A 25,476-nucleotide genomic window follows, 5' to 3' on the forward strand; every position below is an offset into this window, starting at 1 on the left:
GAGACTTTTTATAACCAATTGGGAATTTCTACACAATATATAGCATAAAGTGGTATTGATATTCACCTAAATATCTCAAATATCCACCAAATTTTTAGTTAGCTATTCACACCAGTTTTGGCCATTTTAATCTAATTATACAGGTATAACTAGTTTAAGAATTCAGAATGATGAAGGTGCAATGCAGCAGATATCTGTGTTAGACATCTTATAGCTTTTAAATGATTTAACCTTCATTACAATCTGTTGAGGGAGGTATTATTATCCCTACTTCATGGATGAGTCATCTGAGACTCAAAGTTTAATTGAGTTATTTAAGTTTATATAGCTACTAAATGGCAGGTAAAGGAAATATTTAACTTGAAGCCCTTACATTTTGTCTCATACATATTGCCTTTCATAAAGGAGGCTCAGTTTCAGTATCATAAAGGATCTTTTTCATATGACTTAACCCATTGGACAATATCCAGGAAACTCAGTGTTTCTTGGGTCTCAGACTTATCCTTGTTCGAGATGGAGGATAAGTTAGTGGGTTAGGAAGAGGAGTTGGGGTTGGTATCTAATTAGTAAACTGCTCTTAATATTTGATGCAAAATTGTTTTCTTAGCGACAATCTAGAAAAAATTCAACAACATATGGAATTATAAACACCCAGGAAAGTAACTCAACTTAAGAAATGGCTTGCAAATGAATTAGTGAGGAGAATACAGTAAATATAAATTCTAATTCAGGTAAGTAGGTACATGTGTAGTTAAAGAAACTTGTGACAAAATAAATTGTATTATTGCCTAAATGAAGAATTCATTCAAACCAGAGTGGTCTTTATGGAGTCTAGAAATTTGGAAGTGAAGGGAGGATGAAAGAATTCATCTCTTAAGACCAACATGGATAGACTTGGAGGGCATTATGCTAAGTGAAAGAAGTCAAATGGAGAAAGACAAATACCATATGATATACATGATATAAATATATATACTCAGTTCGGATAATATTCTCTATAATTTTGTACATCAATATTTTTCACTCAAATTTATATTATCCTATTTTTCCATATCATTAAACATGTCTTTCAAAACCATGATTATAATGATACATAACATTCCATCACATAGACATACTGATTTGTTCTTTGGATCTTGTACCAATGAAATTTCATATTTTGTATATGATTAAGAATACTGATTACTGTCCTAAAGTCTTTGCACACATCTCTGATTACTTCCTCAGAAGGAATTCATAGATGTAGCTATACTGGACGGAAAGGTATAAATATTTTGAAGGCTTTTGGTAGTTCTGCCAAATCGACTTCCATGGAATTAGTACTAATTTATTCCCATCCGTATGATATTGGCATATTAATGTGATTTTTTAAATATATGTTTTCATATGTTAATTAGCCATTTATATTTTTATTAGATGATATTTTGTTCATATTCTTTGACAATTTTTCTCTGATGATGCAGAGTGGTTTTATCGTAGATTTTTAAGGCTTTCTGTTCATCAGGGATATTAACATTTTTATTTGAATATGTCAAAAATTGATCCTACTTAAGTTTTTATGGTAATATTTAAAGCATTTTGTTAGTTTTTTTTTTTTTAATGGTGCTCAGATTTTCTAGGAATTTTCTTTATGTTGTATCCCTGTGCATTTATACTAAGCAAGACTTACCTAGCTTGAGTACAGTTTTACATGCGTTCCTTATGGTTTCATTTGCATTTAATTCCTCAATTAGTCCAGAATTTATATTGATTTGTGTTAGATATATACCCTGTTGATATAAAATATACTGACAACTGGGTAAATTAAACTCTGTTTGGTCTTCCTTACATCCATTTTTGCTCCTTTTCAATCCAATCTCCATGTTACAACCAGAGTAATTTCATATCTCTAGTCCTTAATTTTCTCATATTTAGCATGTGACCACAAAGAAGAAATAAACACAGACTCTAACTCCTTGCATTTTATAAGTTTATTGTGAAGCCAATGCCAATTTATAAGCTCAGTTAAACAAAATTTAACTGTCAGACGACAGTTCAAGGAATGCCATCCGGCAATGTTTGGTAAATAGCAAACGAGAGACATTATGAAACATATAACAGATGCTCAAAAGAAGGAGAGTGCTTGAGAGAACTGGAATGCCTAATAGAATTCCTAATAAACCAGGATGAACTGCAGTTTGACCTTGAGGTATAAGTAGGATATACTTAAATCAAATTAAATTGTAACAAAAGGAATGACAACAAAGAGTAGAGAATGATGTTAGTAATACTGGCATTTGTAGGGGAAAAAAGAGTATAATAGATCTTGTTTTAGCAAATCACTTCTTTGTTGTTGCCACATATTTACAGAATATAAAAATGGGAGTTGGTAAGGCTTAATTAGTGGCTTAATTATGCTACAGACTAGCTATAGATATACTGAGACACATTGGCCTACAGGTTTAAGAAATAGTTTGGTTTGGAAAGAAATTGCCATGGAAAACAATTTTCAATAAACTTTGCTGGTCAGAATAACCTCCGATCTGTGTTCTGCTGAGTCAATTTTGCTTCTTATACATTACACTCAGTTGTCATGCCAACCTCCCAGTTCTTCTTAATGTGGAGATGGCTGGATGTTAACCTGGGCATTTGGAAAGATAAGTTGTTAACTTCCAAACAGAAGTGATGATTTAGGTTGCATTGGGTGAGTTGCTAAATGTCCATTCTAGTCATTTCAGTCTTCCCAAATTTATAAATCCTTCAGATGACACATTGCTTCCTTCTGAGAAAATAAAACTTGACTCAACTATGATAACTGCTGAAAAGCACTCCTCGTTTTAGTATTTTTCACTGGTTAAGAGTCCCAGTGAACTTTGCTACCAAATTCTTTGGTACAAGCCTTATCCTAATATCAGGGTGGATTGTTGAGTCATATTGCTTATCAAGGGGATAAATTTCAGGAATGTTTTGATTGTTCATTATTTTGAAAGGGTATATGTCACACATTGTTCAAGGGACCTTCTCAATTTCAGGTATTTTAGTTATTCATTTCAGGAAGTTAATTTATTTTGTAAGTAAAAATATTTGCATAAATTAATAAACATATTTTCTTAAATTACTGAGGGAGAGAGAGAAAGAGAGGGAGAAATTTTCTTAGTTCAGAAAATATGACCAATTTTCAAAAAGAATCTATGAAATGGTTCTCTCTCTAGCTCTTCTTTTGAAATAGAAATATAACATACATGATAAGCAAAAACCACTCAATTAATTGAATCTGGAAGACAATTTCTCTCAATGTTCATTTATTTATGGATTGTGTTTTACTGAACCTGGTGATTTACTGTTTGGCAAATCCTCAAAATGTTAAACATAGAGTTGTTATATGACCTAAAAATTCTACTCCTAGGTATTTATTCAAGAAAACTGAAAACATGTCCACACAAAAATCTGTACATGAATGTTCATAACAACATTATTTGTAAAAACTTAGAAGTGGAAACAACCCAAATTTTCATCAACTGATAAGTGGATAAACAAAATGCCATTTATCCACTCAATAGAGTATTATTCACAGTAAAATGGAATAAGTAAGCCACAACATGTATGAAACTGTCATTAAATGAAAGAAACTGGTTACAAAAAATTGACATATTGTTTGATTCCATTTATATGAAATGAACAGCATAGTCAGATCCATAAAGACAGAAACAAATTTGTGGCTGCCAGGGATTAGGTGTAGTGGGAAGTGGGGACTGATGGCTAATGGTTTTTGAGTTACATTTTGGAGTAATGAAAATGATCTGAAATTACAGAGTGGTGAAGGTTGCACAACTTGTTGAATATACTAAAAACCACTGAATTATATGTTCTCAAAGGGTGAATTTTGTGGTATATGAATTATATCTCAAACATTATTTTTTAAAAAAGTCATTCAGTCTCTCCTAACTCTCTCTTATCAAAATGCCCCAAAGTTCCCCGGTGTGTGCTCTCCACATGCTTCCTCTATCCTTTGTTGCAGCAAGCTGAAGAAACTTACCTTTTACTGACTCCAGATGTATTCCTTATGTCTTTGGCTGGTGAATTTTACCAGTTCTTCAAACTTCAGTTGAGGTAATCCTTAATTACCCGTTCCTCAATTGACAATAATAATAACCATGGTGTATATTCAACATGATTTACAATTTACAAATATTATGTTTGTTGTTGTTTTCTTTTAACCTTGTATCATGCAATCTTCTCAAAAGCCCACTGAAGTATTACTATTAGAGTGCAGGCTGTAAAGAGTTAAAGAGGTTATTTGCCCAGAGTTACAGGGCTTGTTGTGGTGGTTTCCAAACTTGAACCTGAGTCGCCAGATTACAAAATGTTAGATTTCATTTTGAGTTTGTTCCAAGGAATCATCACTTTGTTTTAATTTTTCAAGATACAAAGTAACACTCACTTTTCTTAGTGGATAAACCTATATTTTTTCTGCCAAAATTACTGAGGGTTTATTTTTTTCTGTAAATCAATTTCATTCTTTAATGTATAAGACTGAACTCCTGTGGCTTTCCTTGGTAACAAGTCATAAAGAGGTAATTTATGTTGAAATGCTATAACATTTAACAAGAAGGCATCTCACCCTGTAACCAGGAAAGGCAATGTACTTTTATATTCTTCCCCCTGCCCCCCACCCCGGAACCACTAGGTACTGTGACTATAACTCCAACTTGGTCAGGTGAGAGAATCTGGATTGTTTTTCCCTCCAGAATAAATTGCAATGGACATTATAAAAGTAAGATGGTGTTGTTTGTATCTTGAAACCCCCTTTTCAATTTCATTTTATAGATTCTCAAAATACAAGTTGCAAGTGAACACTTTTATTATTATTCCAAATAGTACTGTTGCCCAGTTATTTGTGCACTGACTTACCAGTGCATACATAACATTTTACAAATAGTTTTGATTGCAAAAGTAAGCTTTTATTTCATTTAAAAGTTTTCTTCTCCTATCAAATAGAACTCTTTATTGGTCTAGATTTGTTGTGTTTTTCTTTCTCTTCTGTCTCCTACTGATTTCAGTAATCTGTTTGTTGGAATACTTTTTTCTCATCGTCATTTATTTTGGGTTTGATTTTGGCTTCTGTCAAATAAACCTACTAATTAACTTTCTTTTCACATTTTTTCCAGTAGGAAATTATAATCAGGGTCCAATGTGGTAAAATTTGAAGAGGTAGTTATGAGTGGTCAAATCTATTCTATTCATTTAATTTCCTTCAGTACTTTTGTTAGAAAGAGCTTGAAATTAAGAGTGAGATATGTAAGATGTCTTATAATCTACTATTTACCTATGATGTGACTCAAAAAAAATCACTTAAGTATTATAAAGCCAAGGATTCCTTACTGTATGATGAAGAGAGTAATATCAATCTTGAGAGATTAGTCTAAGAAGTAAGTCCCTGGTGGGCTGACAAGAATCAGGAAAGCAAACATATTAGTCAAGGATGACCAGGTCCAATCCTGCCACCATACTTTTGATACATTTATGTTCTTAATAAGAAATTGCCAAATTCAAATTTTGGACTCATATAACAACAGCTTGTATTAAAATGGCCTCACCTGGTTTGAAAAATTCAAGTTTTCTTGTAGCCAGTATTTGTTTCATTTGTTCTCCCAATGGCACTCCGACACTGATAATATATATATATATGTACATGGAGTATTATCTGTCTGTAACACATACAGAAAAACTAAGGAAGAGAAGAAGAGCAGTCAACTTGAGACTGTGTGGGAAAGGCAGTCGTGCAGAACCTGGCACCCCTGCACAGTTGCAGAAGAGTATGCTGCTGTGGTTCTGGAACATTTCCTTACGCGGACATAAAGAGTCCTCAGAGCCTGTGCTGGGCATATTGCTTTGTTTAGGACTAACTTTTCCTGTTCCAGATTTGATGTGTACATCTTTGTTCTGCCTGGGTTGTGGTGGCATGTGGCTAACCCCACTGCTGTATCTGTTGCTGGCGGTGGTCCTCTGCCTGGAGCACAAGAAGAGTGTGTTGAGACCATCTCCCTACATGGGCGGTAGGATGGAACCCTCTGGCCATAAAGGACCAATGCTCACTATAGACGCTGACCTTGCTCTGTCTTTTCTCTGAGTAAAGCGTTGTTCCATCCAGTGCCTGTGTGACTCATGTCTTTTTTGGCAGCCTCTGAACCTGCAAGGCAAGTGGTGGGGTCGACATCCTGGGACTGCTGCTCTCCCTACTGGTAGACGTTATTATGTTCTTTGCTGTACTCCACAAGGTGGAGCTCCTCCCCTAGAGGTGAGAACAAGAGTCACTTGCTTCACAATGTGTGAGTGGCAATGGTCATGCTGCAGCCCTTGGTGCTGCCATTATTATTATTATTTTGGCTGTGCCACTTGTGGGATAGTAGTTCCCTGACCAGGGATTGAACCCGTGTCTCCTGCAATGGAAGGGTGGAGTCCTAACCACTGGACTGCCAGGGAATTCCTGGTGCTGCCATCATTAACTTGGGTGTGACTAATAAAATCCCCATCTCTCATATTGCTGTCAATCCACATATTGATACTTATTGCTAGAGAAATGTGGCAGCTCTTTTTGGCTGTTTTTCATGTTAAGAGTTGATCTTCTTAAAGCATCATTCAATGTGATTTTCCTTCTTAGGCATGATGTCAATGTACTGTTTTAGAAGGTGAGTTTTAACATTCTTTTTTTTTTTTTAACATCGTTATTGGAGTATAATTGCTTTAAAATGATGTGTTAGTTTCTGCTTTACAACACAGTGAATCATTTATATATATACATATGTTCCCATATCTCTTCCCTCTTGCTTCTCCCTCCCTCCCACCCTCCCTATCCTACCCCTCCAGGCGGTCACAAAGCACCGAGCTGATCTCCCTGTGCTATGCCGCTGCTTCCCACTAGCTATCTACTAGCTATCTACCTTACGTTTGTTAGTGTATATATGTCCATGCCTCTCTCTCGCTTTGTCACAGCTTACCCTTCCCCCTCCCCATATCCTCAAGTCCATTCTCTATTAGGTCTGTGTCTTTAAACATTCTTAAAAATAGTTTTCCTACTCCTTTTTCATCAAAGTGATTTGGATAATTTATTCCTATTTCTTTAAGGCAGTGATTGCTACTTCATATTTTACAGATTCTAGACAATAATTTCTTGTATGTGTTCATCATTTTCTGAATTTTATTCATTGTTTCCAATGTGAGAAATAGTACCTGAATCCTGAGTACTCCATCTGTTTATTTGTCAGTGCGCTAAAGAAATCTTCATGTAATATTGGATTTTAAGTTTTGTGGGCATCTGGCCTGAAGAGTTTATTCTTTTTGCTTTATCCCTTGAAAACTAATTTTAGAAATTCTGTGACATGCCCTTGAAATGTATTAAAGAGCAACATTGGGAATGACATAGAATTCATAAGAGAGCACACAGTGTGAGTTTACTTTCCCTTTGTGAAGGCCTTATATTCTAAATCAATGTCGTTCAATAGCATTTTCTGATGATAGAAAAAATTGTATAACTGTGCTGCTAGTCAGTATGGTAGTCACGAGCCATATGTGGCTACTGAGCATTTGAAATGTGGGTAGTGCTAATAGGAACTAAATTTTAGATTTCATCTAAATCTAATTAACTTTAAATCTAAATAGCTACATGGGGCTAGTGTTTACCATGTTTAAAGAACAGTTACAGGCCTTATATCTTATTATGTGTGCTTTATACAATCTTTGACGTTACTTGTCGGCAAAATGGTTCATCCAAAGCCAGAAGAGTTACAGAAAATTAATCAAAAATCAATGTTATAATGGAAGCAACATGAAACTTGAAGTCATACAGAACCTGGTTTACATTGAAGAAAGCCACTTAATCTATATAAAAGTCTCTACAAAAGAAGATTAGCATACCTTTCTTTATAAATGTGTGGAGTGGTGGAATTACATCAAATCAAATATGCATGAAACTCGAGCAGAAATAAAGGACTCAATCAGAATTAGTTTTCTTACATTTCCCCTACTGTGAGTATATAGAGGTTTATCACAGGGCACTTCCCACTGGTCAGCTTGGGAGTTCTTCTCCAACAGGGATGTGGATACCTACATGCTTTTTTGTAAACACACAATGATAATATATGTTTTTAGTAGCATGCTAAGTATCTTGATTCATATTTCCCTTGTAACAGAAGCACATGTTCATATTCAATTTATGATTAATTTTAGTATTTGCCTCTTGCTCAGAAATTATATATATTTGAGTTTAGTTTTAATAACGTAAAATTGAACAAGTAAGAGCAAGGAACTACTTTGTACCCTTGTGGATCTTTTCTCTTTATTAGTCAGTATTCTTTCAGGAAAACTGAAACAAGTATAAAGAAAATTATTTGCATGTATCGGAAGTTCAAAGAGAGAGAAGGGAGTAGCCAATTAACTCAGATGTTAGTATCTGTGATAAACAACAGCCCCTGGCCAGTACAACCCAGCTGGATGAGTTACAGTGAGGAGAAGTTGGGGCCTTCAAAATCGGAGGAGGGGGCATATGGCCAGTACTGGAGTTAACAGAGGTGCAGCTACCATTTTGGGAGAACAAAGAAATTTGAGTCTTGTGATTGAAGCTAGAAATTCTTAGCAGATGCACACATCTAGAAATGCTGCCAGACAAAATAGAGAGGAAGAAAGTGGCTTCTCTCATGCTCTTGCCATCTGATCTCCCATTAATGCCTCTTATTGGTGGAAACTAACAAGAAGCCAGCTGTCAAGGGAGACTGGGAAGTGAAATCTGCATACTCTTAGCCACAGCATTAAGGGACAAGGAAGTTGTATGAGAGGCCGGGAAAAAAAAAAAAAAAAAAGGTTTATAACTGCATATTTTCTGTCAAAGTAATAAAACTTACAAAAATTATATAACTCGTTTGTTTGCTTGCTGATAAAGGTTCTTGGATCTTTCTGGCTATAATTTTTAGAACATTCTTCCTCTTCATCGTTTTAAATATTTCCTCTTTCAATTTACCTGTCTTCTCATTTCCAGTATTCCAATTATGAACAAATTAGACTATTTGAGGTTGTCCCATAGTTCTTGGATGCTCTTTTACCTATTATTTTCTTTGTGCTTCTGTTTGGTTTGTTTCTGTTGATGTCTCTACAAGCTGACGTATGCTTTTCTCATCTGAATTGAGTCCACTGATAAGCCCATTGAAGGCGCTCTGTATCTCCATTACTGTGCTTTCCTTTCATCTCATTTCCATTCAATATTTTCATGTAGTTTTGATATCTCTGCTGAAAATTCCCATCAGATCTTTTCTCATGTACCTTTCCATTTGCATCCTTAAATGTCCTTAAATCTTTAATTTTAAATTTCTTTTCAGATAGTCTTAGCATTTGTGTAAAATGTGGGTTTTGTTTAGTTGATTACTTTGTCTCTTGGAAGTATGTTATTGGTTTTTTCAGTTTGTTTTGTTTTTTGCTTTGTCTTTCCATGTGCCTTATAATCTTTGTTCTTTATTTTTTTTTTTTAACATCTTTATTGGAGTATAATTGCTTTACAATGGTATGTTAGTTTCAGCTTCACAACAAAATGAATCAGTTATATATACACATACATTCCCATATCTCTTCCCGCTTGCATCTCCCTCCCTCCCACCCTCCCTATCCCACCCCTCCAGGCGGTCACAAAGCACCGAGCTGATCTCCCTGTGCTATGCGGCTGCTTCCCACCAGCTAACTACCTTACGTTTGGTAGTGTATATATGTCCATGCCTCTTTATCGCTTTGTCACCGTTTACCCTTCCCCCTCCCCATAGCCTCAAGTCCATTCTCTAGTAAGTCTGTGTCTTTATTCCTGTTTCACCCCTAGGTTCTTCATGACATTTTTTTTTCTTAAATTCCATATATATGTGTTAGCATACGGTATTTGTCTCTCTCTTTCTGACTTACTTCACTCTGTATGACAGACTCTAGGTCTATCCACCTCATTACAAATAGCTCAATTTCGTCTCTTTTTATGGCTGAGTAATATTCCATTGTATATATGTGCCACATCTTCTTTATCCATTCATCCGATGTTGGACACTTAGGTTGTTTCCATCTCTGGGCTATTGTAAATAGAGCTGCAATGAACATTTTGGTACATGACTATTTTTGAATTATGGTTTTCTCAGGGTATATGCCCAGTAGTGGGATTGCTGGGTCATATGGTAGTTCTATTTGTAGCTTTTTAAGGAACCTCCATACTGTTCTCCACAGTGGCTGTATCAATTTACATTCCCACCAACAGTGTAAGAGGGTTCCCTTTTCTCCACACCCTCTCTCACACCAGTCAGAATGGCCATAATCTTTGTTCTTTAAATCAAGACCTCTTGTGTGGGACAGCAGTGACTAAGGTAAATAGATTTTATACCTGATAATAGGTGGCGTGCCTTTCTATCTGCTTTGCCTTTATTATGGGGGCTCGGTTTAAGTTATTTAGGCATTGGGTTGGGTTTGAGATTTAATGTTGCTATGGTTGCCCTCCCAGGTCCACCAGCTTTACATTTATCTAATGATACCTCGTGTTTGGTGTGGGAGCTGTATTGCCAGATTTTTCTCAGTGTCAGCTCCACTATGATTTTTAGGCCTTCCCTTCACACTCTGTATCAAAAGAGTCTTATCCATCCTCTTGCAACTCTCCCAGCTTTTCTTTTCATTAATTAATTCATTTATTCATTCAACAACAATTTAGTGGGTACATGTTCTATGCAAGACAGGGCAAGGCCCTATCTCCTTTATATTTCAACTTGGGGTGTTAATATTTTTATTCTACCAACCTTTAGGACTATTTTGACTACTTACAACAATAGGAAAACACTTTTGGAAATTTGGTTTCAGTTGAATTTCATTCACAGATTAATTGGTGTGGACATAACAACTTTAGATAGTAAATATTCTAATCCAGAAGAGGAGCATGTTTACTATTTTTTAAAGTCCTCTTTTATGTCCTGAGGTGACATTTTATAGTATAATTTATTATGGAAAACAATAATAAAAACTAACTTGCTGGAGTTGTCCTTAGGCAAAAGATCATTTGATAAGGATACTTCCTAAGTCAAGAGAAAAAAAGAAATTAAAACATCACATATTTTGCCAATATGACAGGCCCAAAACAATTTGAATGAAGCTGAATCAATAAATCAAAGTGATTTAAAATATCAATGCTTACTGTTAGTAGAAAATGAGTTCCTGCTTTTCTCCCTCATATTAAATTTTTGGTCTAGACTTGAGCAAAAAAGAAAATAAAATTACTTCAAAAAGAGCCAAAATGTGCTTAATTCTATAAGATTATAACATATTTATGTGTTCTATATAAAATTTTGATTTATACATTTTAAAATATTTATTATTAAATTTAATGCATAATTAATTATAAATGTTATTCTAATATTAATTAATTCTAATTTAGGATAAATTGTATTCTAAACAATTTCTATTATTTAGAAATTTTATTCATTCTATCAGTTCTAGTTATTACCTCTTACCATAATTTTAAAATGTTTAAATATTTAAAGTGTACATATATACCTAACTATATATAAATCTATATTTACACCTATACCAACCTCAAATCTGAATGTACAATACCTACATCTCTATCCCTATCTATCCAGCTCTTCATCTATCACGGGTGTATGTAAGTGGAGTTCCAAAAATCTGTATGTTAAGGCTTAGATCTCTCTTCAGGCATCCAGTGCTGAATTTTGAAATACTGACCTGACGGTTTGCTGTATAAAATATTCTGCAGCTCTAAATACGACATGTCCTTAATTTAAGTTTTTCTCCTATGAACTCAAGACAAACTTTTCTCCTGACTCCCTGTTTATACTAATGGTAGCACCAACCCCCCATCTTAGCCTTATACTTAATTTAATCTCCAGAAACCGAAGGCTCTAAACTTTCTATTCCACAAATAACAGGACTTTGGTCAAATTTTGTATTCCCAGAATAATCCTTTACTGAATGTCTCCCTTTCTTATATTAAAAATGCAGCTGTTGCATTTCATTTATCTGTTCAAAAGATGCTATTAAACATCTACTCTTTGCCAGGCATTAAGAAAATAAGAGGGGGTAGAAGTGATATTCTTCCTGTCTTGAGCTCAGAGATCTTAGAGTCTAGCTGAGAAGCCCAATATTAAATAATTGCATTGTGATTTACTGACATCCATGTATCGTTAAGCTATTCTATCTCACTTGCCCTGCAGGAGAAAATAAAATATCACCTCCATCCAAAGAGTTTTCCCTGAACCTATTCCAAAGTCCTCATAAGCCTGGTGGTTTACACTGTACTTAGAAACTAACACAACATTGTAAAGCAACTATACACTAATAAAATTACTTTTAAAAAATACACTGTACTTATAATGCCAACTTTTTAGCCAATTTAAAAATTTTAATACTATTTAATTGATTGTAAGTTCATCAAGTATATTCAACTCTGAATATCCAACAGTTCCCAGAACTGATAGGAAAAAAATATATAAATTTAAATGTGTATAAAATTGTGAAGGTCTCATATTTTATTAGAAAGAGAATATTTTCAAATTCCTTTCTGCTCTGTTTTCCTGCTGTTTTCGTTGTTTTTATTCTTTATTCCCAAGAAATTGTAGAGTTGTCATGCTGCCTTATAATTATTCACTAACATTGTGTGACACATGTTGGCTTATTTTATTACATGTTACAAGGATAACAATAAAATCGAGCAAGTGTATGGTAAACAAATGAGCCCAGAAATTACTCCAGGGTAATTCTTCCCATCTTTTTTGTGAATGAATGTAGCAGGTGAGCATACAGAATATGAAGAGCCTGCCTGGTGCATTCTGATACCGTGTGTGTGTGTGTGTGTGTGTGTGTGTGTGTGTGTGTGTGTGTGTGTATGTTTCAAACTTACAGAAGTTAGTAACTTAAATGAAAATAATAAATGCACAGTACATGCTATGTAAGTGTATATATTTTAAAGATGAGAATGGAATTTCATTGCTTGATCATTTTCAGATTCATCACACTTTTATGCAAATTCAAACTATCCCTCCAATGCAAATTCTCTCCAGGGAATGACAATGTGCTACCACTGAGGATAACATAAAGAATATGTCACATACTAAGTAAGGTAGCAGAATTACAACTCTTTTCTCTGGGAAATTTAATTTTAATGAATTACTTTTTGAAATTCCTGAGTCTTCAGGCTACCAAAAGTTATGCTTTATTAGTGGACTGCTGGTAATGACGGTGTTATTCTTAAAAAGAGGGTGTAGGAATTCCCTGGTGGCGCAGCGGTTGAGAGTCCGCCTGCCGATGCAGGGAACACGGGTTCGTGCCCCGGTCCGGGAAGATCCCACATGCTGCTGAGCGGCTGGGCCCGTGAGCCATGGCCGCTGAGCCTGCGCGTCCGGAGCCTGTGCTCCGCAGCGGGAGAGGCCACAGCAGTGAGAGGGCCGCGTACCGCAAAAAAAAAAAAAAGAGGGTGTAATAACGTCACAGATAATGACATTAGAAAGTTGCTTAGTCTTAATATTAATAGTAACCCTATTTATTTCCATGAATGAAAATAATCCTGAGTGGGCGAAAATGGTATTACTGGTCAGATGACATTTTTATAAAATAAAGGTAGACTGATAGAGTAGTTGCTAAGTGAGTTGCACCTGGTGATTCTATTTTATTCTTGGTTAATAGCTATTGTTTTGCTTTCTCACGTTCATTTAGAGGAAATGTCAGTCGCACACTTAAGTTGACCTTGTTCTCAGAGGTCTTAAAATATAAACAAACACATATTTACCTTTCAACATAAGGCCTGTAAAAAAATAAAATTTGTTACTGTTATTTCTGGTCCTCTCTTCCACACTTCACCTTACATGGCTTATTAAACTATCCCACTTCTGAAGTCTCGGTATTCACACGTAGCTTTTGACGAATTTGCTAAATGGCAGTTAAGCAAGTTAACGCCATTGGCCACATCTTTGATCGTGTGCCCACATATCAATGAAAAATTAGCCAAAGCTTGTCATTCAAACAGTACTTGGAGTCGTCATTTGCTGACCCTATAATCAGAGTCTGGCCAGCAACTCTGAACTTGAGAGACATAGGCAATGACTATAACATGGGGATAAGTGAGTGTCTTTTCCTAGAGAACTATCTTATGTTCCTGACCACACCAATGTGAAGTGCTCAAGAGCTGTCTTTAAATTGACTTTGACTTGTTTGAATCATGTAATAAGACCATCTTAGCAATAAATACTTTCATAATATAGCAGAGTGTTAGCATAGATGAGCACTTAGGAATTACACACACACACACACAAATGAATAGAATTCCAGAGTTTTAGATCACAGAAACTGACTCTGCAGATAACAATTTTACAATTGCAGACACACACAATTATTTGCCTGCAGATTAGCTTTTCAAAAGTTTAATAAAACAAGAAAGGATGTTTTAAATAATATCTTATGATATTAACAGCTTGATGAGGAAAAAATAAGAGTGTGTATAGTCCAAGAAAAAATAAATGCCAATCATTTTGGGGAGAGTGAATTTTATTTTGAATGTAGGATCAGTGACATAGAAACCTAACTGCAGCCTGGATAATATTCACAGAACCCCTGTATCCTCTCCCATTTGCTCTTATTTCTTACACATATTTTCATGGGATTCAAATGATATCCTTGAGAAAATATTCACAGACTGTTTCTGAATCTAGGACTCTTCACATTTTGAAGTGTTCCTTTATATTAATAAAATGGTTGTGAGATGATTTTCTTGTTTGCAGCTCTGTCCTTGATAGTTCAATTTGCCAGCATGTCTGAAAATACTAAACATCTTGAATATAGGCTCCATTAATTTCCCAGTTGGGGAGTGTGTGTGTGTATATGTGTGTGTGTGTGTGTGTGTGTGTGTGTGTGTGTGTGTGTGTGTGTTGATTAAGTCATTCTGTTAGGGCGAAATACTTCAATCACCCCAATCCAATGAGCTGGTTGCCTTTTAAAAAATTATTTTTTAACAAGAGGAAATATGCCTATGCCTCTTTTCATGGAAAGAAAAAGCATTTTCACCATTAGAATGACTCTGCATTTGTGTGCCATCTGTATAAAGATTGGAAATGGAGTATCCGACCAGAATTTGAGGAAAAAGAAGAACATATCATTTTCTGACACTGAAGCTAATAGAGCCAAGATTAAAGCACGAAGAATGGGTAACTCTGAGATGGCTTCTTAATGTGTTGTCAGAGGAACAAGAATACTAACTGAAAAGATTAAATGTGAGGTGCAACGTTATAAAAGAAAAGCATGGAAAATATGTATATATCACTTTGTGTACTGCATTTTGTAAGGAATCATTTCCAATTTTTAATTAATGGCTTGATTCTTATCAGTTGCTTGAGTGGGTGATAAGGGGAGTGTGAGCAAACCCAGCAGGCGTCATAGATTAGAGCCCTGCCACTGGACTGTGTCCTCAGGTTTCCTGAGGTTGATGAGGTGTTGAGAACATCAGGAGCGGTCAGGAGCACAGAGCAAGAGGAAATAAGTGTTGATCTTGCCTGAGAGAGTCAAGGGTCAATTTCTGCCATCAAGCTTTGAGCTTAAGCAGAGAAATATCAGAGACCTCAGGGGCATAAACTTGTTAGTTTCAAGAGTAAAGAGCAGGGGTGAAGGGGGATGGCTACATAATTTGTATGGACTATGCAAAATAACCATACAAAGTCCTTATTTATATTAAGAATTCAAGATGGTGACAGAAGAGTATTGAACGAAGAATGGACACTTCTGTATGCAGGACCCTATGCCCATACACACATAAAGGTGGCCTTGGAGAGAAGGGGACAATGTCAAAGGATCTACTTCAAGGCATCCTTTCATCCTTTATAAAAAACTGATGACACACTGTAGAAATAATATTATTTGTATCATTGTTATATTTAAATGGTTATTTCCCCCTTAAGGTTTATAAAAAGTTTCAGTGTCTTGTGGCAAGGAGATGCATACCTGTGCATTATCCCACATGACCAAGTCGAATTAGTTGGTATGTTTTATTGTTTTTACTGAATTATTGAGTGCGCAGCACAAAATAGTGATTTCATGATACATTTTACTTTTTTTAGATGAATTAATTATTTTATAATCTTAGCTAATAGTCTAATTTTGTCCATAGGCCACCTAGTAATGTAAAGGATAGTTTCATTATTCATATTCAGGGAGATGGCCTGGTACATTAAAAATTACATTTGGGTTGTATTACTGACGTATACCTGACTGTCAGTGAATCAGTTCAATTAAGTCTAAACTGTAAAATTCACATTACGTATGTGGCTGTAAACGAATCAAGCTATGTGAAAGATAATGCATGTTTCCCCATTTGTAAATCAAAGATCTCTAAAGGCCCTTTATTACTAACATGATATGATGTGTGTGTGTGTGTGTGTGTGTGTGTGCATGTGGGCACATGTGCCTATGTTTTAAAGAATTTCACCAGGGGTGGAAAGATCAGGCAATGGATCTGAACATCTTAGAGTTACTATTCATTAACCGAGCGAAGGGGCAAAAAGCCAATGATCGTTGAGGACCAAAAAAGGAAAAAAAATGTAATGTATTCTTTTTTAACTCTAAGGCTATTAAACCATGTTTGGCAGCTAGATATTTCTACATTTCCAAAATGAAAAAAAGTCATCCCGGGGTTAATTACAAAGAAATGAAAGTGGTATTTGTGTGATCACACGGCAGTCGTCATTTCTCTAACAACAACACATTCTAAATTAGAGGGGACAAACCCCCTCAGAATCATTGTAGGGGCCAGAACCTTTTCAGATTCCACTTTCTGTGCCTAAGAAATGACCGTTACAGGCAATTTACCCATGACTTTTGGGATTTAATATAAACACACAACAACTTTTTTCTTCAGAAAAACATTAAAGAACCCTCTGTGCTTGAATGTCTAAAGCTATACATCCCAACCCCAGCTAGACATGACATTTACATGAGGAGGTTTTCACAGGGAGAGACGTGCAGGCCACACCCCCAGAGATTTTGAATAACCGGTATGGATTTGGGCACACTTGCTGAGGTTTTTGTTTAAATTCCTCAAATAATCTCAATGTTTAGGATAGGTTTAAAAATCACTGGTACCAGGTCTAGATATGTTTAGTCTATACTGTCCCCTGAGGTAGAGTGGGGAAGGAGAAATTGTGTTTTGATAGGGAGAGGTCAAAGTGCTCCAAACTCCTAAACTTTGGCATCCCTTCCCTGCATCTGATTTGATATCTTAAGTCTGGGAACTTTAGAAATGGAGATCCGAGCCTGCTGGATCATCTTTTTCCTGCAGTGGTGAAACCCTAGAAGGGGCTGGCTTATGGGGGCTGGAGGTAAAGTCACAAGGTGCTGTATATATGGTAGGCTTGGTGAAGGTAGCTTCAGTGAATCTCTGGGAGGTAGAAAGAACATCCCCAAAAGTTTCTGCAGCTGCTATTCAAGATAGATAATGGTGAGTCCAAACTTTGCACAGTGACTGACTCTGAGTCAATACATGTTTGTAGAATTAATAAAAGGACCAAGCAGACAGCTGCTGTCCTCTATGTATATGACTGCTCCTTGTGAGGAGAAAAGTTAGAAAAACTGGATCCTGTAAGCATAAGATCCACAAAATAACACAAATTTTTTAGCAGAATCCAAACACTAAACAGCCCCATACGATTGAGAATAACAAAGGTATTTTATTACAGCACGATCATAGTGAATCCAAATTTGACCCTACTGCTAAGAGCTGTGGAACTCTTGGCAAGTCACTTTGATTTTCTTAGGCTCAATTCCCTCACCTGTAAAATGGGCATATTAAAATTACCTAATATAAGAGCTTATTTGGAGTCTTCATTAAGTTAAAACAATAATAGTGTTTAGTATGTAATGAGTACTCATACATGTCAGTGATTATAATTACTTTCATGTATTGTAACTCTGATAGCCCAAAAAAGATGGAGAATATTACCAGTAATTTAGCACTTACTATGCTAAATAGCTTATAATTCAGAGCCAGTGGAACAAACTCGCTCTCAGGAGCTGTTAAGGGGATGACTTACCACTAGGCGCATTTCCATCTGTTGCTGTTGATTAAACATGCCTTTGGAATTAAAGTTGTCACATGCTAATTATAAAGCTGACGATGGCTAATTCATGTGCCTTGGAAATATACTCCCAGAGTAGCAGGTAAACAGTGTTGGTAATTACAGCTTCTCATTAATTCTGTAAAAAGAGATAATATTAGTTTGAATTACGTGGTTAGTAATCCCCTTTCCCAGAAAAAGTAGAAATTGTGTGGGGGTTGAAAAGCTTGCAATCTGCTACCAGATGTGCAATTTAAGTGTAAAGGAAAATCTTAGAATTTGAAGCAGGGAGGTTTTCCTTGGCAAGCCAAGCCCATGCTGAGTGTGGTTGGATAACCTAAAGGCTGCTTGTATAACAGAAAATCTCAGTTGGTTCCAGGTTCCAAACAAATGATTCCCCGGAGGAGCAGACAAATGAAGAAATCTTCTGCATCTCCACGTTCAGTGTAGCCATCCTGAGTATTCCTGGGCTAGCACTACTAGCCAACACCAATTATGAAAACTCCAGGACTTCACAGGATGTTCAGGCCAGCTGTTTAGTGTGTCTCGTTGTCTGAGTGATTAATGTACTAGTTGAGGCTGGAAGAGACAAGAACAAGAAGGTCATGGAAAATTCTTTCCTACCTTATTTGTTGTTAAATGCGCCTCTCACAGTTATTTTACCTCTGGGAGCATTTCTGACTTCTTTGACCAACAGGCCACTAGTAATATATATTACATGTATTCTCCCATGTTTACACCAGCAAATGTTATAATCTTCAAAGCTTGCAGATGCTTTTTAAGTTTCCCTTTCAGAAATGATTTGTTATTGAAGAAAAAATATCCCTTGATTCTCTACAGGACCCTAATTTACCCTGAACATAAACACATGAATTAATAAACTCAACAGCAAGACCTATATGTTTAAAAATGAATTAAAATAAACCTACTCATTGCTTCTTTTATTTTTACAAATAATTAATGGCAAAATTATGCCTGTATTAAATATAGCCATTAGTGCACCTGCTTTTTTAAGCAATGCATTATTGATTAAAAGAAGATTAAGAGCTAGCATTTATTGAGTACTTACTACCATCCAGTCTCTTAAATTATTTGATTTAATACTCACGGTTAAGGTGTGTATTTTAATTTCTATTTTAAAGGAGAGGAAAGGGAGGCTCTTAGAAGCTAAGTTGCCCAAGTTTGAAAAACAAGGTTGACTCCGAAATAAGAAAAATTTTCTGTATATCTTGTTACTTCTGGTCTCTATCATTTAAATATGTCAACAAACAAACAATAAAATAAAAAGAGGTAGAACTGTGAGGTTTGGTCTGATCTAAGCAGTGGATTCCAAACTTGGTTGATAAATGAACTTAGAATTTAAAAAAAATCCTTTTGGTTGACTTTGTAGGTATCAAATTGTTTTTTTGGGGAATGCTAAATATGTTTTTGAAACTAATATTTTTCTTGGTCTAGGCAACATAGAATGTTAGAATTAAAAACACTAAGATCATTTGAAAGGAGTATGCTGAAATTAAAGAATTATTCAAATAAGAAATCAATCTGAGCTTAATACTTTCTCCATAAAATTAGGAAATTAATATTTGGATTTCCAATGTAACCTAATATGTGCCCAGTCTGTCAAGATTTATATAAAACTTCAAACTTGGCCTTAGAAGAAATATTCCTTAAAATTGTTTCCACATACTTGTACTGGTTATGGCTATGCCTCTATTAAATTGTTTGCTCAAATCTTCCCTTGATTTGCATGCTGTTGTCTTTGCTTCTTCCATAGTTTTAAAATTCAGTATTCCTTTAAAATAATTTTGCCTTGCTTGTTGCCACTGAAGTTTGATAAGCATCCCTGGGATCTCACCTTGATGGCAACTCAGCTTTTAGCAGCCGACCTCAAACAACTAAGGGTAAACATACGACCAGTCTGACCTGGCTTCTTTTTTTTTTTTTTTCCCCTTTTCTTTTCCACTGTGCAAACCACTTCAGTGCCTGTGGCCTACAGACAGAGGCCAGGCAATGGTTCGGGGCCAGTTTGCTCTGACATGGGACACTATGAGAGGCCCAGGGGAACGGGCTTGCCATAAATCTAAACCCATGCATTGACACGGCTTCTTTAACCTCGTATCTCATTACGGTTCCCTAGAGGTGCCATTCTCATTAAGGATTTTACTTGTGATGGAAGGACCAAATGGATCAAATCAGATCCTGTAAAAGAACCTTGGAAAAATAACAAGTGAAATATGATGCTAAATGGTTAGCATTGTATTAATAGCATTTTGGTTGAATTCTTAGTAAAAATTAATATCTCCAGAGTGTATGAAACTGTATAGGATAAATTACCTGGTTTCTTCTACAAATAAATTGCTTGGAAGAAGGAGGATGAAAGCGGAATTTAAGAATTAAAAGATATTTTAAAAGACATTGAAAACCTCAGGCAAAACTAATGGGAGGCATTAGATATAAAATAGATATTATTAATGTTGTTTTACCCTTAAATATTGGATGTATATGGAGTTTTATTTATATACAATTGATGTTCCTTTTAAAACTTTTCACGATTGAAAATACTAGAAGGAGTCTATCCACATCAGGTTTGGGCTAATAAAATAATATGAGAGGGTAAGTGGAAAAAAAGGCTAATATTAATAATATTCAAGAATACTGTGATTTAGGTAGAATAATTAGACTATATTATCCAATAACCTCCATTTTCAAAAAGCTTTTAATGATTAACTCTCTTGATCGTCTGCCTGGAAAGAAAACATTCACACAATTAACTTTATCAATTCTCCAGTCCAGGATTCACATCTGCAGTATCTGTTAATTTGAATAGACAAACATATTTGGTCAATTAAATCAGATGTTTTCTAGGTAAGAGTCTTAGAATCATATAATGCAGGCATTGAAGGACCCTTGGAGATCATAACAATTTTCTTAACTCAATTCATTTTTTTATCATTTATAATACACAATCTCTCAGACTGGTGTGTAGTATAAATACACTCATGGATGAGGTTAATTCATTACCAAAGCAGATCAGACCCTATGCCATCTCTGCACTGTGGCATAGTCTGAGAAATTTGTGTGATGTGGTGCTGATTTGGCAGGGTGATTTGCCTGCCATCGTGAGGTTCGACCTCACTTAGAAAGCAATGATTTTATTTCACATGTTCATTGGTAAACAGACATAATACCTTGATAAAAGCCTTTTAATTTCATAATATGACTTCTACTTTGGAAAATCGCAGGATGCTGCAGATTAATGTGTGCAACTGGAAATACATGACATAATGAAATCAGGTGAGACGATGGTATCAGATGAGCTAAATATTGGTCAAATCTCCCTTTGCTCTGTATTGAATAGGAATAAAAAAACATAAGCCTTCCTTCAAAAAAAATTTCACTATATCTTTGGAAGTGTTCTAAAGATACACAAGTACTAAATACTGTATTAAATATTTTCCAGTCACTCAAATTTCCCATTAATAGATACAAGGAGATCCAGGTGTCCAAAATCAAAATGAAGTAAAAAAAACAAAAAGCAAAAACAACAACAAAAAATTCAATATTAGGCCAGAGATAAGGTCTGTTCACCAGTAGCAGTGCTTAGGCAGCAAGACAGTAAATCAGTTTACCCACTGAAAAGGATAATAAAAAGGTGTTTAAAAAGAAACATCAGGAGAAAAAAAAGCATTTTTTACATAAGAATATAGAAAAGAAGAAGCTAAAATGGTATGATATGCAAATCTTGGTTTTACCCTTTTCTTTTGATGCCATCACTTTCCTAAAATTATTTCAAAGTTTAATAGCAATATATTTCACCTTATGTTAATCAGTTGCTTCAAGTACAAACCTAAGAGTGGAGTTAAGCTGAAAATCAACATGAGGGCTGTTCTTGGGTTGATCTGTAGTGGGTGTGTGTGCACGTGTATGTATGTGTATATCTGGGTAAATATATTTTTAATGGTGATATTTTATCTACTTAAACTCATCATTTGATAAAAAAAGATTAATGCAAGAATAGAAGATGATAAAAATTGAGTTTTATAATTTACAAGAATATAGATACTCATATTTCTTTTTGAAGCAAACAATTGAACCATTGGCTTTAGCTAAAGTAGTTTGAAAAACTTAAAGAGAGTAAATTGATATTTAATTATTTTAAAATAAGGAATTTCGATTTAAAAAGTGAGATACACAGACAGCTTCCAGTGGCTGGCCAAATTAAAGTTTGGATTTTTCATTAGTTCCTTGCTATTTTTCAATTATTTTCAGTAATGTGTGGTGTATGAAGACTCAGCAAGATACAATGCGAGCTTTGGGAATTAGTTATGTTTTTTTTGTTTTTTTTGTTTGTTTGTTTGTTTTTGCGGTACGCGAGCCTCTCACTGTTGTGGCCTCTCCCGTTGGGGAGCACAGGCTCCGGATGTGCAGGCTCAGCAGCCATGGCTCACGGGCTCAGCCGCTCCGCGGCACGTGGGATCTTCCCGGACCGGGGCACGAACCCGTGTCCCCTGCATCGGCAGGCGGACTCTCAACCACTGCGCCACCAGGGAAGACCGGGAATTAGTTTTTTAAGGCACCATATACTTGGAGAATCATGAGAGTCCAAGTGGATGTAGGAGGCCTTGAGATTTCAACTGCTCATGTGTATCTCCTGACCTAGGAGAAAACTCCCACATATGAAAGCCAACATAGTCTTCCCTCAATAACACATTCTATGTCTAAGGAGTGGATTGTGATATTTTGGAAAACTGTACTTTCACTAGCAGTCTTGCGTCTGCTGGCTTGAAATGTTTGCTTCAGAGTTCGGTAAGCAGAAGTGTTACTCTAAAAGACTAAAAATTCACTCACAGACTCCTTATTAGAACTCATAATAACCACCTAAAGACTTCAGTTAATCATATTGACAGGAGGAGCAAATGGGAACTAGACTTATGTTGAGACTTTCACGGCTCTCTTTATAGATAAAGAGAAATTACTCGCATTTTAGGGCTCATCAAATTCCACAAATGGAGTTATTTGCCCTTCAGCTCCTCAGCTGAACGTGAAAATATTTTTCCTCATATCATTAGAAGATAACTCCATTCACATTACTTTATACTAGAATAATGTCTTCTGTAAGTTAAATTTTTTCTGCCATTCGAGGAAATACCACTGCTGTATACCATAATTTTATTGGTTTTCTAAAGGTTTGTGTGTGTGTGTTTGACATCTTTAGGCTTAAAATATCTACAGATAATCACACTTTAGAAAGAACATCAGTTATATTTGTAATCTGAGGACCTATATCTTGTTCAAATGTCTCCCAATAAGTTGTATAATTGTAAACCATGATCACATAATTTAAATATTGTCTGCATTAGATTGGAGAGGTTGTGATAATTATTTCAGACAAAATGATTAAAAGTATTAGTGTTCTCCAAAGAAGCAGAAACAATAAGATGTATGTGTGTATATGTATATACACATATATATGAGAGAGTATGAGAGAGGTAGAGAGAGAGATTAGGAGAAATTGGTTCACACATTTATGGAGGCTGAGAAGTCTCACAGTTAATTGTCTGTAAGCTAGAGACCCAGGAAAGCAGATGGTATAATTTAGTAGAAGCCCAAGGGCAGGAGAAGACGAGATGAGATGTCTCAGCTCAAAAAAAAGGGGGCAAAGTCCTCCTTCTTTTGTTCTACTACGCTCCTCAATGGACGGGGTGATGTTCATCCACATTGAGGAGGACATCTACTTTACTGAGTCCATTGATTCAAATGCTGATCTCATTCAAATGCTGATCTCTCTCACAGCCACACCCAGAAATAATGTTTAATCTGGTACACTGTGGTCAGTCAAGTTGATACATACGATTAATAATTACAAGTCCACCCCTTGTCAACTTGACACCCATATGCATCTCCTTAAACCATACTAAACCTCCAAATAAAGACAATAACAAGGTCATAATGCTGCCTAACTTAAATGCTCTGATATAACATTGATATATATATACAATAAATGTGTGAAATATATGTATACACACACACACATACAGTTACAATAAAATGAAGAGAAAATCCTCATGGCAATTACAGTCCTCACTTCTGTAACTGAGTTCTCTTGTAATTGTGGTGATTCAGAGCATATACAGCTTTCTGGAGAGCCTTGCACCATCCCTGCAAGACACTACCACCTATCTGACATTTTAACTAAGTCTTCAAAATGTCATTGCATCATTCTAACAAGCCCACTATTTCAGGATGGTGGGGCACATGATCAAATCAGTGAATTCCATGAGCATGGGCCCATTGGCTCATTGCTGCCCTTCCTTTGCTGTGAAGTGTGTTCGTCGAGTCAAAGCAGTGCTATAAGGAATATCTTGGTGGTACATAAGACATACTTAAGTCTGTGGGTGGTAGTTTTGGTGAAAGCATGGAGTGCTAGGAAGGCAAGTCCATATCCAGAGTAATTGTCTATTCCAATAAGAACAAAATGCTGTCCCTTCCACAATGAAAGTGGTTCAGTGTAATCAATCTGCCACCAGGTACCTGACTGATCACCCCAGGGACGGTGTCATATCAGCATTGGTTTCTGTTGGTGTCAGATTGAGCACTCAACAGTGGCTATGTGAGCCCATGCAGAATCTCCATTTCTACCACCATTTCCGTGCAATGTTAAATAGTGATGCTAATAGCAGTGATGAAAGCAGCCATCTTTTTCTTCTCTCTGATCTTAGAGAGAAAGCACTGTCTTTCACCATTGAGTACGATTTTAGATATGAGTTCTTCATAAATGTTCTCTATAATGCTGAGGAAGTTTCATTCTATTTCTAGTTTTCAATGTCTTTGTGTGTGTGTGTGTGTGTGTGTGTGTGTGTGTGTGTGTATTTTATCATGAAATGGTGTTATAGTTTGTTAAATGCTTTTTACGCATCAACTGAATGGATCATGTGCTTCCCCCCGCCTCACTTCATTTCATGGATTGATTTTTTTACACCGAAACACCATTTTCCTAGTATAAGTCTAATTCAGTCATGGTGTATAATGATTTAGTATGTTGCTGGATTCAGTTTGCTAATATTTTATTGAGGATTTTTGCATCTATATTTAACAGTAATATTAATCAGTAGTTTTCTTGTGCTTTCATTCTCTGCTTTTGTATCAGGGTGATATTGGCCTCACAGAATGGGTTAGGAAGTGTTCTCTTCTATCCTTTGTTTTTGTTTTTGTTTTATGAGTTTGAAAAGGATTAGTGTTAATTCTTCTTTAAAAGTTTGGTAGAATTCACCAGCAAAGCCAACTGACCCTGGAATTTTTTTGTTGAGAGGTAATTGATCACAGGTTCAATCTCTTTACTTGTTATAGGTCTCTTCCAACTTCCTATTTGTTCTTGAATCAGTTT

At 35.7% G+C, this 25,476-nt stretch overlaps 1 non-coding gene across 1 annotated transcript; it reads right to left on the reverse strand.

Moving 5' to 3' along the window:
* Positions 1-20,052: 20,052 nt before the first annotated feature.
* LOC117203922 (small nucleolar RNA SNORA42/SNORA80 family) lies at positions 20,053-20,184 on the reverse strand. The gene has a single exon (XR_004486885.1). It is a non-coding gene; the product is annotated as a small nucleolar RNA SNORA42/SNORA80 family (small nucleolar RNA).
* Between the last annotated feature and the right edge of the window lie 5,292 nt (positions 20,185-25,476).

This window comes from Orcinus orca, chromosome 7 (assembly GCF_937001465.1).
Source record: "Orcinus orca chromosome 7, mOrcOrc1.1, whole genome shotgun sequence".
In the NCBI taxonomy this organism is placed as follows: Eukaryota; Metazoa; Chordata; class Mammalia; order Artiodactyla; family Delphinidae; genus Orcinus; species Orcinus orca.